The sequence below is a fragment of the Eulemur rufifrons genome, chromosome 7 (assembly GCF_041146395.1).
Source record: "Eulemur rufifrons isolate Redbay chromosome 7, OSU_ERuf_1, whole genome shotgun sequence".
Lineage (NCBI taxonomy): Eukaryota > Metazoa > Chordata > Mammalia > Primates > Lemuridae > Eulemur > Eulemur rufifrons.
This window is the reverse complement of record NC_090989.1, coordinates 276,981,379-276,994,541: the sequence shown is the minus strand read 5'-3', so window position 1 is coordinate 276,994,541 and position 13,163 is coordinate 276,981,379. Positions and strand designations below refer to the sequence as shown.

At 41.9% G+C, this 13,163-nt stretch overlaps 1 protein-coding gene across 4 annotated transcripts in view; it reads right to left on the bottom strand.

Annotated features, from left to right (window-relative positions):
- Nucleotides 1–6,416, bottom strand: part of GAPVD1 (GTPase activating protein and VPS9 domains 1) — a 74,261-nt gene extending 67,845 nt beyond the window's left edge. For all 4 annotated transcript variants that reach the window (XM_069476780.1, XM_069476782.1, XM_069476781.1 and 1 more), the window contains exon 1: nt 6,334–6,416. The gene's annotated coding sequence lies outside the window, so the exon portion shown is untranslated. The remainder of the gene's footprint in view (nt 1–6,333) is intronic.
- Between the last annotated feature and the right edge of the window lie 6,747 nt (nt 6,417–13,163).

Here is a 13,163-nt window from a genome sequence, read left to right as displayed (position 1 = left end):
AAACATTAGGGGTAATTTTTCCAAATAAACTAATTAAACTCAAGCACATCACATTTAAAGAATAATAAATTTTGTATGGTTAGTTGCACCAACAAAAAGTTAGTTCATAATGTCACAATTTCCAGAATGCCATTATCAGGCAGTATCACCTTGTAAAGTGGTAAGTACTATGTGCCATCACTGGAGAGCAGCTCAGAAACCTGCCATGGAGCCAGCTGCATGAAGTGGGCAGTGACAGCATTGTGACAGAGGCCAAGAAGACACCAGAAGAGTAGAGCTTATTTTAAAGTCTGGGATGTGGTACCAAGGTGGAAAAGAGTGAAACATTGAGAGGTGGGGAACCAAAAGATAACTATCAATTAATGAGTGGAAGCCATGTTCCTGATGCTTTCCCTGTGTTATCACTAGATTTAATCCTACATGACAGGGCCAGACAAGGTGGCTCACACCTGTAATCCCAGCTACTTGGGAGGGTGAGGGAGGAGAACTGCTTGAGGCCAGCAGTTTGAGACCAGCCTGGGCAATGTAGCAAGACCCTGTCTCTAAAAAGATTTTTAAAAACTAGCCAGGCATGGTAGTCCACCCGTAGTCCCAGCTACTAGGGCAGCTGAGGCAGAAGGACTGCTTGAACCCAGGAGTTCAAGGATGCAATAAGCTATGATCATGTCTCTGCATGTCAGCCTGAGCAACAGAGTGAGACGCAGTATGTAAAAAAAAATTTTTTTAGTAAAAATGGAAATGATAGATATTTATCACTTCCCTTTTTTTTTTTTTTTTTTTTTTTAAGAAACAAAGGTTTCACCCTGTCACACAGGCTAGACTTAAATTCCTGGGGCTCAAGCTATCTTCCTGCCTCAGTCTCCCAAGTAGCTGGGAATACAGCCACATCCCACTGTGCCTAGTTATCACCTCCATTTTACAGATGAGAGGAAAGGTTCAGAAAAGCCAAATAACTTACTGCCTGATCATTCAGCTACTATGCAGCAGAGAAGGGATTCAAACCTAGATTTGTTTGATTCCAAAGCCTATGCTCCGCCTCCCTGAGTCTTCCGAAGGATACTGACTTTAGGTTCCCTGTAAGCAATTTACTGTAATGGAAGGATGATGATCCAAAAATGAGGCAAATTATCCATCCCACATTGTTCCACAATGAACTGCTGGTTATAATGGAGAAACCAGCTGAGTAGCAGACATTTTTCAACCTTTTTTCTTTTGAATTCCTGGGCTCATGCAATCCTCCTGTCTCAGCCTCCCGAGTAGCTGGGACTACAGGCACATGCCACCATGCTCACTGAGGCTTTTTTCATTCCAAAGTACCTTTATAATCTTTTCTCCCATTTTTCCCTTTCACAGATGTAACATATCGGCTCCCCCAAAAGACCTGGATCTTCTCCCATTCTATTTACAAATTCCTCTGTCCTTGTCTTTGTTCAACTCATTCTTACCACTTGGAGCCCTTCAATATCCCTATAGCCAAATTACACCTGTGATTCAAGGTCCAGTTCAAATGCCATCTCCTCCACACAGCATTCCCTGATCCCCCCACACCCTTGTTTAGAAGCGATATCTCCAGTCTACATTTTTTTGACCCTTTATGCAGGTACCTCTACTAAGAAATCATGACTATAAAAAAGTAAAAAAGATTATCACTCCACATATTATGTATTGATTAAAAAGGAAAAAAGGTGACTTTACAGTAAAAATCTAGTGGATATCACCTTAACCGAATGATCAAATTTACATCAATTATAAAACGGGCATCATGTGCCTCCGATGAAATATACCTGATACCTTGAGAGGACCTAAAATCACCTATGTAGGATTCCAGCCAAAAATGTTTAATCTGAATCTAACCATGAAGGAATGTTCAGACAAATCAAATAGAGGGGCATTCTACAAAACAATTGGTCTGGATGCTTTACAAATGTTACTGTCATGAGAAAACCACTTAAGGCTAGAAAAACATTCTAGATTCAAGGAGACAACTAAATATAATGGAAGATCCTTAATAGGATCCTGGATCAAAACAGTAATTAAAAACAAAACTAAGGACAGCATTGGGACAAGTAGGGAAACAGACCATGCATTAAATAATAACATATCCATTTTAAATATCTTGAGTATAACAATTGAACTGTAAGTCCTTGTTCTTGGGAAATACATGCTAAAAAATCTGGGGTTAAAGAGTTCTGACAGTATCTATACCTAACTCGCAAATGCTTCAGTAAAAAATATGTGCCTTCTATGTGTAAACATGGCAAAGTGATAATAATTATCGAGTCTAGGTAAAGGATATACGGGTGTTTATTGAACAGCACTTCTGTAGGCTTACAATTTTTCAAAGGGTTAGGAAACAATATTTAAAAGTTATGGATAAAAAAAAAAAAAAACACCAAAACAGGGAAAGAGAAAGGCACAAGAGATAATTTAGCACTTGTATTCTGGCTCCCAAAATTAACAGTTCACACTGTTATAGCTGCATCTAGCCTTTAAAAAAAAAAAAAAAAATCACCTCTGCCACCATCCCCTATTCTTATTCCCTTACAGATGTAAAATTATGGGGTAGGTTATACATATTTTCAACTTTACTAAGTACTGCAAATACTTTCTCCAAAAGTAGCTGTACAAATTTACACTCCACCAGCAGTTTCTACAATTACCATTTTTGCCACATCTTCACCAAACATTTGATATTGCGACATCAAAATTTTTTATCAATCTGATGTAAAAAATGCTGTATCAACTTATTTTACCTTGCACTTCCTTGATTACTAATCAATTACATTGATTATAAATCAATATTAATACTAGCGTAAGTGTCCCTTTTAGAGCTACTTTTTTCCTTTTTGACAGAAGCAAATCTGTGGCCCTCAACATAGTAAGAGAGTAATTAAGAAATACAACAATCAACCTAGGATCACATAGTTAAAGAACTTCAGCAAAAGAACTTCACCTACAGACCTTTCCTCTTTATTACATCATCATGGAAAGTTAAGTATAGGCCGGGCGCAGTGGCTCACACCTGTAATCCTAGCACTCTGGAAAGCGGAGGCGGGAGGACTGCTCGAGGTCACCAGCCTGAGCAATAGCAAGACCCTGTCTCTACTAAAAATTGAAAAATTAGCTAGGCATAGTGGCTCGCGCCTGTAGTCCCAGCTACTGAGGAGGCTGAGGCAAGAGGATCACTTGAGCCCAGGAGTTTGAGGTTGCTGTTGAGGCTGACACCAAGACACTCTAGCCCGGGTGACAGGGCAAGACTGTCTCAAAAAGACAAGTTAAGTATAATCAAAACCTACATGGCAGCATGTACTATGATTAGTCCCCATATGAAACCAATGCCCACAAAAGTACCACATAATGTTTGGGAAATAATTTCCTATCTTTTAAGAAATATAAGATGATGAGCCCAAGAGCTCAAGACTACAGTGAGCTATGATCATACCACTGCACTCCAGCCCAGGCAACAGGGCAAGAGCCTGCCTGTTTAAAAAAAAAAAAAAAAAAGGCCAGGTTCAGTGGCAATTAGCTGGGTGTGGTGGTGCATACTTGTAGTCCCACCTACTCAGGAGGCTGAGGCAGGAAGATTGCTTGAGCCCAGAAGTTTGAGGCTGCAGTGAGCTATGATCACACCACTGCACTCCAGGCTGGGCAACAGAGTGAGACCTTGTCACAAAAAAAAAAATAAATAAATAAAGGTAAGATGAAATTCAACTCAGTATGCATAATACTATTTGCAAGATTTTAAAACATGCGTATACTTGGTCTTTCTCCACTTATGGGGAAGAACATAAAAAAATAAAATAAAATAAATGTGTATACTTTATTGCTAGAAATAAACAACCTAGCTCCTATAAATTAACTCACTTTATTATTAATTCAGCAAGTATTTACTGAGCACCTATTATGTGCCAGTCCCTATTCTGGCACAGTGGTAAAGACAGTCCCTATTGTCATGGAGCTGATATTCAAGTACGAAACAAAAAGACTAAAACAATCAATATACATACAAGTAACACAGCACCAGATAGAAACATTCTATAAAGAAAATAGTGGGGCAGCGGAGTGTGAGCCACGGCACCCAGCCTATTGCTATTATTTCAGAGCCAGGGAAAAAAAATCTCACACAAGATGTTGACAGGTCCTTTACAAACAGGTGCAAATTTCAAGCTACATATATTCTGAAAAAAATGTTGAGTGATCTGTCAGTGAGAAGACTAACGCCAAAATGAAACTGAACTATAAGAATTTGAAATCGAGTTTCAAGAAAATGACTTGCCAACTCTCCAACTCTATAATCTGTATGTTTACTTTCTATCATATATGTAAAAGGATAATAGGAAAATATATTTAAAGAGAGAGTCTGGTGTTTTTCACTTAAATAGGAAAATTAGGATAGCTCTGTTTAAAACCAAACCATTTAAAGAAAATGAGCAAACATTAAAATTTCCTTTCACAGGTTTACAAAGAGGTTGGAGAGCTTCAATCACTTGGAACTAGGGAGGTGCCTTAATACATAAATCTAAAGGCCAAAATATTCACTTCCTTTTCTTCCTCAGATTATTTTGTTGACTCCTGTATGCTGAATTAAATATCTGTGGTCTATTCTATCTTTCAAACCTACTACTCTGATTCCATCCAAATCTTTTATCTTCCTGATTATAAAATTCTCTTTCACCTATACCATCATCCTGTCTGCCTTGTCTTCTTTCTTACCTATTCTTCCACACAGACTCAGAGGTCCCAAAAGACAGTTCTATTGTAGGAGTTCTTAATCTTTTTGTGCCATATACCTCTTTGGCAGTCTAGTGAAGCCTATGGTCTCCTTCTCAGATTGCTTCTAAAGGCATAATTAAATACATGTGATTACAGAAGAAATCCATTACGCTGAAATACTAGCAAACAATTAAAAAAGCTGATATGGTAATAAATGTGCAGCTTTATTATTAAATAACAAGGTCTAACAGCATGTCTAGTAACACCATAAATTCAAAGAAGTGATAAGCATTTGTGATATTTTGAGCTATCTGCAAGAACTATAAACTATAAACATGACACAAAAACATCCGTAATTTCTGGTCAGATGTAGTGTCTGACACCTGTAATCCTAGCACTTTGGGAAGCCAAGGCAGGAAGATTGCTTGAGTCCAGGAGTTCAACAGCCTGGGCAATAGTGAGACCCCCATCTCTATAAAAAATTTTAAATATTAGCTGGGTGTGGTGGCGCCAGCTGTAGTCCCAGGTGCTTGGGAGGCTGAGGCAGATGGCCCACTTGAGCCCAGGAGTTAGAGGCTGCAGTGAGCAATGATGATGCCACTGTGCTTCAGCCTGGTGACACAGTGAGACCTTGTCTCAAAAAAAATAAAAAATCTGTAATTTTTATTGATGACAAAGTCACAGATTTCTACTTCTAAAACTCTACCGTGGTTTGTTGCCTACATTCATAATTAAGGAAATAATAAGTTTCAGTTCATGGTTAATAAAAATAGTGTCATTTTATCTCCATTCTAGTTAAAGGATCCCTTGAATTCTATACACATTCTGTCCGACGGTGAACTCCAAGTTAAAAATTCTCTCTAGTTCAAAGCCCTGCTCAAACTTTTTTGTGCGCGATAAATTTAAAAATAACAACACTGATTCTTCCTTTGATCTACCTCTCATCTGAATATACCACCCTGCCTCCCTGTTTTCATGCAGATATATACACACTGAACCTAGTGTGCATTTCTGTGGTTTGTCTAGACAACACCCTTCACAACTGTGCCAGGCAATAAAAGCTGAAGTTGAAGGAAAAGGGATGGAAACAACCAACAGTCCCTCACTTCCAGACCTCCAACGACAAGTGGAAAGATGCCAAGTATAATGTGTGTGTTTATAGTAGGTGGGCTGCCCCCAGACCGTGTCCAGCTTGCCAAGCTTCCCGGAAGCACATCTTCACCAGCAGCACTCAGAAGACATTCCATCTCCTCTCACCTCCTATACTCAGTTCCCTACCTGCTGGGCTGCTGGCCTCAAGCCTCAACTCGAAGCCGCCCCAGCCGCCCCGCGGTCCTCCAGTCCCTTCCCATCCCATCCCCCACGCGTCCCTCCCTCTTGTCAGCCCCAGGCCGCCCTAGCCCCTGCGCACCGCCACGTCTCTCCCCTCCCCTGGGCCTAACCGTGTGTCCTCCCACCCCCGCCTCGCCCGACGTTCATGGGATGGGCCCAAGGCCCAGGGGTCAGTTGGACCGGGCGACCCAGCCGTCAGGCGCAGGCTGCGGCCCTAGGCCAGAGCAGTCGGGCCCCTAGGCAGGGAGTCGCGCGCTCCGCGCGGGTTAACCCGGGACGCGCACTCACCAAGGGGCTCATGCGGACGACGACACGAAGGACTCCGCCAGACTGCCACTCGGCCTCCAAGCCGTCGCCCTCGCCGCGAACTGCCGCCGCCGCCGCCGCCGCCGCCGCCACCTTCGCCACTCGCTAGTTGGCTTTCCTGCGTCCTGCGGCGGCGCTGCCGCCACGCCAGCGCGCGTGCGCGGCGCCGCGGGGGCCCCTGGGACCGGTAGTTCGGCCTAGGCTCCCTCTTCCGCCGTGGGTGGCCGGGTCAGCTGCGGTCTGCGGCATTCGCGGGTGTCTGGATCCGGAACTGCCTTCCCGGAAATTGTCCGCGGAACATGGGCCCTCGCTTCTGCGTACAGTGATGCTGCTGAATGTGAAAATCCGCCTTAACAAGTATGTGTAAAGTAAAAATTTAGAGCATCTTACGTTTTCTATGAAAATTCTCACTTGCTTGGAACACATTATTCGAATGACTCACACAAACACATCCCTCACAAACCCTCACAAACCTCCCCTCCCTTTCTGTTAATTGATCAGGGTGTAGCTGGATTTTCAGTATTAAACCTGGTTTCCCACTTCCTATTTTACCATTGTAAATTCTTATTTTACTTATTGTAAATTTGATTCACCATACAGCTATTTTAAGTCAATTGACAATTTAACCTCTTTTTTTTTTTTTTACAAAATAACTCATATATTCAGAGGTCCAGTTAGCTGAGTTGAACAATCATAGCAACCTTAAATTTGAAAGATATCTTAAAGGTCATTAGTGCAACTTCCTCCCAGGCAGGAATCCCCACTTGTACATTCAGCCAGATGGTCATCTTATTTTTATTTCAACAGTTCAAATTTCAGGGAGCTCAATACCTACAGTATTGCAGCCTGCTCCACTGTTGGACAGCTCTAAATATTAGACAGTTCTGCCTCCTGGTGAGCTGAAATTTGCTTCCATTTTACTTCCTTCCATCGCTAGTAGTTTTGCTGCCTGGAGCAATACAGAATGCTTTCCACCTGACGGCTCTTCACAAAACTGAAAACAAAGATTACATCCTCTAACACTGGGAGTCTCCAGGGAAAAAAGGAAAAAAGTATTAATAATCATTTTCCCAACTATTTCAAATGTGAATCAGCTCCCAGACTGCTTTCACTAACGTGTCCCCTTTAAAAATTGTCAGAATTTGCTTCATATTTATTGGCTCATTTTATTACTACTTTGTATTCTCCAGTAGGCTGGTGAGGTGTTATTGCTATCATGTGGCCATTCAACTGATTGAAGAATTCAATCAAAAATTATTTATTAGTTCTGTTACAAGGCATTGCCCAAAGCACCAGGGGGATAAAAAAAAAAAAAAAAAAAAAAAGCAAGAGGATACAATTTACCATCTAGGGTGGAGGGAAACTCCCACAGCTTAAGCATCTTAATAATAAGCGAAGGTATAAAGTGCTATGAGAATCCCAGATAAAGTGGCCTCATCAAATTGAGGGGCCATGACTTCATCGAGAAGGTGACACTTGGGAGTTATTCCATGGCTGGGTTTCAAGATGAGAGATGGCATTCGTGGACTGCTAAGAAAGAACCCAGCCTGAGCAAAAGGAACAAGTTCACAGTGAGCTCTGGAACACCAAGTGTGAAAAGGCTAGAGTGCACAGGCCAGGGAGGAGGGGAAGGAAAGGCCCCCCAAAGTTGCAAAAAGATCTTGAGGGTCGTGAGGAAACAGCATTATATATAGTGAGTAAAAAGAGAACTGGGATGGTCAATCATTCTGAGCCCTCTTCTGTCACCTGCAAATGAAGAACTTTAACTAAATTGGGGGGGAGGTTGTTTGTTTTGTTGTTTTTAAAAAGATGGGATCTCACTCTGTTACCCAGACTAAAGAGCAGTGACCCTATCATAGCTCACTGCAGCCTGGAACTCCTGGGCTCAAGGGATCCTACGCCTCAGCCTCCCGAGTAGTGGGAACTACAGGTGTGTGCCACCATACCTGGCTAAAATAAGAAGTTTTCAATGTTTTTTTCCACTCAACACACACGAGAGGCCGGGCGCGGTGACTCACACCTGTAATCCTAGCACTCTGGGAGGCCCAGGCAGGTGGATTGCTCGAGGTCAGGAGTTCGAGACCAGCCTGAGCAAGAGCGAAACCTCGTCTCTACTAAAAATAGAAAGAAATTATCTGACCAACTAAAGATATATATAGAAAAAATTAGCTGGGCATGGTGGTGCATGCCTGTAGTCCCAGCTCCTCGGGAGGCTGAGGCAGTAGGATCACTTAAGTCCAGGAGTTTGAGGTTGCTGTGAGCTAGGCTGACGCCACAGCACTCACTCTAGCCGGGGCAACAGAGCGAGACTCTGTCAAAAAAAAAAAAAAAAAAAACCCACACACGAGGAATTCAACGCTCCTGCTAGAAACAATGGGTCATTTCTACAGTGCTTCTTGCAGAATATGGAATAGGTTTTATTTTGACTACCTTTTATGTATGGGAGAGTAAAGTCAAGAGGTGAAAATTTGCTCAAAATCCGTAAATAGTACTCCCTGAGGACAGAGAACCCCACTGTATCCCTGGCAGTATCCTGGCATACCGCCTAGAATGTAATAAACATTTGTTTCTTGTTTTTTAAATGAATAAGATGAATAAACAGTGAACCCTGTCCAAAGCCCTTTTCTTTCCACTACAACACTCCAGCCTCTCAGCCTTCCCTAACGTAGGGGAATATGAAGTTATTGGTCCATGGTTACAAAATTCATACTGGACCTCAGTTAGAGCTTAGTTCTTCAGACTCCCAACTCCATACTCTACAGTAAACTATGCTGCCTCAAAATAGCAGAACAGAGACAAAAATCAGAACTTTTTTTTTTTTTTTTAAGACAGAGTCTCGCTGTTTTCCCCAGGCTAGAGTGCCGTGGCATCAGCCTAGCTCACAGCAACCTCAAACTCCTGGGCTCAAGTGATCCTCCTGCCTTAGCCCCCCAAGTAGCTGGGACTACAAGTGTGTGACACCATGCCTGGCTAATTTCTTTTTTTCTATTTTTAGTTGCCCAGCTAATTTATTTCTATTTTTAGTAGAGATGGGGTCTTGCTCTTGCTGAAGCTGATTATAGATACGTTGAATCACAGATGTTAAGTGGTGAAAATTTGGTCAAAATAAAAAAATAATACTCCCTGAGGGCAGAGAACCCCATTTTATTCATCACTGGGGATACTACCTAGAATGTAATAAATGTTGTTTTGGTTTTGGTTTTTCAAAGGATGGCTCTCTCTATGTTGCCCAGGCTGGAGTGCAATAGCTAGTCACAGGAACAATTATAGCACACTGCAGCCTCAAACACCTGAACTCAAGATGATCCTCCCACCTCAGCCTCCAGAGGAGCTGGGACTATAGGGGCACAAGACCACACCCAGCTTATTTTGTTTTTTCATGAATGATTAGAGCTCAGAGTCTCAGAGATCATCTAGTCCAACACCCTTAGTCTTTGAATTTGGAGGCTGTTCCTCAAGAGATCCTAATTAAAATGTACATGCCCTAGAGAAGAATATTTTAAGTTATTATGTGTCTATATTTAGGAAAGAAATATGACAGGTAAGTGAGAGCAGACTATACCAGAAAGAAAAACAGGGGCATATCCAGAAAGAAAGAAAGATTAGGAGGAGGAAGAGCAAGATGAAAGGGAAAAAACAAGGACTTCAACTATAAGATGATTTTATCTATTTGGCACACAGTTTGGGAGAGAAAATACTTTGAAATGGTAGTACACATGTGACTGTGGAAAGCCACAGCCTGTGCAAAGATTAGTGTCTAATATGAAACAGTCAAATTGTAAGCAAGGGGGATAAGTAAATATATCAATAATATAAATAGAAACCAATATAGGTGAGGCATGTTGGCTCATGCCTGTTATCCCAGCATTTTGGGAGGCTGAGGCAGGAGGATTGCTTGAGACTAGAAGTTCGATACCAGCCTGGGCAACATAGTCTCTACAAAAAAAATTTTTTTTTTTTTTTTTTGAGACAGAGTCTCACTCTGTTGCCCAGGCTAGAGTGAGTGCCGTGGCGTCAGCCTAGCTCACAGCAACCTCAAACTCCTGGGCTTAAGCGATCCTACTGCCTCAGCCTCCCGAGTAGCTGGGACTACAGGCATGTGCCACCATGCCTGGCTAATTTTTTTCTATATATATCTTTAGTTGGCCAGATAATTTCTTTCTATTTTTAGTAGAGACGGGGTCTCGCTCTTGCTCAGGCTGGTCTCGAACTCCTGACCTCGAGCAATCCACCCGCCTCGGCCTCCCAGAGTGCTAGGATTACAGGCGTGAGCCACCGCGCCTGGCCCAAAAAAAATTTTTTTAATTAGCTGGGCATGGTGGCGGATGGCTGTATTCCCAGTTACTTGGGAGGCGAAGGTGGTAAGATCACTTGAGCCCAGGAGTAGGAGGCTGCAGTGAGCTATGATCACACCACTGCACTCCAGCCTGGATGACAGAGCAAGACCTTGTCTCCAAAATGTAAAAAAAATATAAAACCAATACAGCAGAGAATTCATCATTTTACCATGAAAAAACTCTAACTGTAAACAACAATGTTACCAACCCTATCAATCCCATCCAGTTATGAAGATAAAACCAAAGGATATAGGCCAAAGCTTAAAGTAAAACACAAAGGTAAACTTTTATACTATGCTATGGTTCAAACTCAAACACCAGGCAAACATTTCAAACATTCAATGCTAAAGGCTAACTTAAGCCATTTTTAGTTCACTTCATTTATTTTCTGAAATTTATTTTCAATAAACCAAGCAATACAGGAATTCATTCTTATTCTTAAAAAAACGTAAGACTATCTTTCAGCAATTACCTTTTTTTTTTTCATTTACTAGTAAGCCTTGGGCATCTTTCCATATCAGCACATAAAAACCTATCTCATTGTTTTGAACCTCTACACAATATTTCCATAGTATAAGCTACCATATTTCATTTCGGATCCCCTATTGATGGACAATTAGGTTGACTCATTACATTTTGAATAACCAAAAAAAAAAACATAAGTGCTAGGATTATAGGCAGTGAGGCAGTGAGCCACCTCGCCCAGCCCTACATGTTCTTTCTATTTAAATAAAATCTCTGTCTGTCTATCAGGAACTTACCAAGCTTGAAAAAATTTAAAGTGAACTTAAAACTAAAAGTAATAGAAGAGAACAAAAAACATTGTCAGTAAAAGATATGTAAAATATAATTACATTAAAGTAAGACATCTTGTACATTATAATGAATCATGTGATAACTTCAAATACAGGTAATGCACCAAAATTTTATGTTGCATTACTATTACACCTGCTCTCAGTTTGGACATCCCTAGTACTGGCAGAAAGATTGGTTTGTAGATTACACTAGGCGGAAGTGTTTGAATCGCATGATTCATAAGCACTTTCCTCATTTTCAGTTTTCTCAAGTTTTGGGCTTTTATTTATAGTCCTTAGCCACTAATTTTAAATGGCAAATATTAAAAAACCATATGACTATGTGACTACATTGCTAGTGCTTTGAAGGATCTCTGGACAAGTGAGGGGCCCTAGATCCTAAGCTCCATCAGCTTTATGGTAAATCAACCTCAGAAGCACTGCTATTTCTGAGCCTACCCATGGGGGCCAGTGCAGGACAACCAAGGACTCAACATGGACTATGTTCTGGACTCTTGACTGGACTCCAGTCCTGTATTTTGAACTGGATTGTTCCAAAGTGCAAAAGTATTTTTTGAGGGAATATTTTCTTCCAATAGCTTCTAAATGTCTTTCTGAATTTTTTGACTTATAGGACTCCCAAGGTTTTAGAAAAATTTGGCCGGCCAGGCGAGATGGCTCATGTCTGTAATCTTAGCACTCTGGGAGGCAGAGGTGGGAGGATCGCTGCTCGAGGTCAGGAGTTTGAGACCAGCTCTGAGCAAGAGCGAGACCCCATCTCTACAAAAAATAGAAAGAAATGGGCCGGGCGCGGTGGCTCACGCCTGTAATCCTAGCACTCTGGGAGGCCGAGGCGGGTGGATCGCTCAAGGTCAGGAGTTCGAGACCAGCCTGAGCAAGAGTGAGACCCCGTCTCTACTAAAAATAGAAAGAAATTATATGGACAACTAAAATATATATATATACAAAAAATTAGCCGGGCATGGTGGCGCATGTCTGTAGTCCCAGCTACTCGGGAGGCTGAGGCAGTAGGATCGCTTAAGCCCAGGAGTTTGAGGTTGCTGTGAGCTGGGCTGACGCCACGGCACTCACTCTAGCCCGGGCAACAGAGTGAGACTCTGTCTCAAAAAAAAAAAAAAAAAAAAATAGAAAGAAATGATCTGGACAGCTAAAATTATATATATAGAAACAAAATTAGCCGGGCATGGTGGCGCATGCCTGTAGTCCCAGCTACTGAGGAGGCTGAGGCAGAAGGATTACTTAAGCCCAGGAGTTTGAGGTTGCTGTGAGCTTGACGCCATGGTACTCTAGCCCAGGCAACAGAGCGAGACTCTGTCTCAAAAAAAAAAAAAAAAAAAAAAGAAAAAGAAAGAAAAGAAAAGGAAAAAGAAAAATTTGCCCACTAAAAAAATAACATGGCTCATACCTGTAATCCTAGCACTTTGGGAGGCCAAGGTGGGAGGATTGCTTGAGGTCAGGAGTTGGAGACCAGCTGAACAAGAGGAAGACCCCATCTCTAGAAAAAACAGAAAAGTTAGCCGGGCGTGTTGGTACATGCCTGTAGTCCCAGCTACTATGGAGGCTGAGGCAAGAGGATCACTGGAGCCCAGGAGTTTGAGGTTGCAGTAAGCTATGATGATGCCATTACACTCTAGCTTGGGCAACAGAGTAAGACTGTATC